The sequence below is a fragment of the Heterocephalus glaber genome, unplaced genomic scaffold, assembly GCF_053883595.1.
Source record: "Heterocephalus glaber isolate CG9 unplaced genomic scaffold, H.glaber_assembly_v1.0 deba00001532, whole genome shotgun sequence".
In the NCBI taxonomy this organism is placed as follows: domain Eukaryota; kingdom Metazoa; phylum Chordata; class Mammalia; order Rodentia; family Bathyergidae; genus Heterocephalus; species Heterocephalus glaber.
The window spans coordinates 35,343,942-35,345,810 of NW_028258330.1; the positions used below are offsets into that span (position 1 = coordinate 35,343,942).

The 1,869-nt window shown below is 39.0% G+C and overlaps 1 pseudogene; it reads left to right on the top strand.

Moving 5' to 3' along the window:
- The first annotated feature begins 629 nt into the window (after positions 1–629).
- On the top strand, positions 630–1,582 carry LOC106008267 (olfactory receptor 7G1-like; annotated as a pseudogene).
- The last annotated feature ends 287 nt before the right edge of the window (positions 1,583–1,869 follow it).

Sequence of the window (1,869 nt, forward strand, 5' to 3'; positions counted from 1 at the left end):
GTGAGTTGTAAAATGATATGATTATATATTCCAATGTAATAATAATTTAAAAGGTACAGTAAATATAATGGGTTGAACCATGCCAAGCTACCCACCTGCCAGTCTAAGAAGAAATTGTCTTCCATGAAACTTATCCTTGGTGTCAAAAAAGATTGAAAAGTGCTGCACTGGAAGATACATTTGACAAGTTCATTGTCATATTTCTTTTTGTTTTAAGGCAGGATCTCTTTACAAAGAACAATCCATGTATTATACTTTATCGCAATCCCAATACTTGCCAAAATTCTGAAAATTTATGGTTGTTTAATAAAGGAAATGGAAATTAGATGAAAGAGAAGTGGAGAGAGAATGGGATCAGAGAATGAGCTGAAAATTCACATGGATTTACAATGTAACTCGAAACTATATTGTTTTAAGACATTGTTTAAAAAGCTATAGAAATATTCAATTCCCTCATAATACATGCTCAACATATAATTCAAGTCCTCATTCCCAAATCATGTATAACACACATCCAGGGTAATACTTAGAATTTTTCATTATATCATGCACAAAACATACAGGAGCTTACACACAATACTTTTTAAATTTTATTTTCTCCTCACCCCTTCCACAGTTTCACCAAAAACATGAAATTCAAAAACCAAACAGCAGTCTCAGGATTTCTTCTCCTGGGACTGACAGATGACCCAGAGCTGCAGCCTGTCATCCTTAGCCTGTTCCTGGCCCTGTATCTGGTCACCATCCTTGGAAACCTAGTCGTCATCCTGGCCTTCAGCTCTGACTCCCACCTCCATACACCCATGTACTTCTTCCTCTCCAGCCTGTCCTTCACTGACATCTGTATAAGCACCACCACCATACCAAAGATGCTGGTGAACATCCAATCACAGGATCAGAGCATCATCTACACAGGGTGCATTTCTCAGATCACTTTTGCCTTGACTTTTGCTGGTTTAGAAAGTTGTCTTTTTTAGTGATGGCCTATGACCACTATGTGGCCATTTGTCAGCCCCTAAAGTACCAAGTCATCCTGACCCCTGACTTCTGTGTTCTTCTGGTTCTACTCTCCTTGCTCCTTAGCACTGGACATGCCCTGCTCCACAGTCTGATGGTGCTGCAGCTGTCCTTCTGCACAAATGTGGAAATCCCTCACTTCTTCTGTGAACTTGCTCAGATATTCAAGCTTGCTTGCTCTGATACTTTTATAAATACCCTGCTGATATATTCAGCAGGAAACATATTTTTTGGTGCTCCTGTTGTTGGAATTATTTTCTCTTATATTAAAATTGTCTCCTCTGTTTTCAGAAAGCCCTCAGTGGGAGGAAGGTATAAGGCTTTTTCCACCTGTGGGTCTCACCTCTCTGTTGTTTCCTTATTCTATGGACCAGCTTTTGGTGTGTACTTCAGTCCTGTCATTACTGACATGTCCACTATGAATGCAGTGGCTTCAGTGATGTACATTGTGATCCCTCAAATGATGAACCCCTTTATCTACAGTTTCAGGAACAGAGAAATTAAGATAGCTCTGAGGCATCTCATTACTCAGAAACCTTTTATGTTCATGTGTCATTCGCTTTGAGTTTGGATTTTTAGAATGTGATAAAGTGACAAGAATGCAGGTGAGACACAAAACCTGACATTTATGTCACCAAGGCCTTTCAAGACAACTGTGTAATATGATGCCTAAGCATGGGCCAGGGATTTAGCTCAGTGATTTTGTCTCCTGCTGTGCAAGTGCAAAGACCTGAGTTCAACCCCTGGTACAAAAAAAAAAAAAAAATGATGCCTAAGCACATTTAAACTTGTACTTTAAGTTTCTTTTGGTTTCATCAAATTCTGGAATATTTGGCATATTATTTCCATATC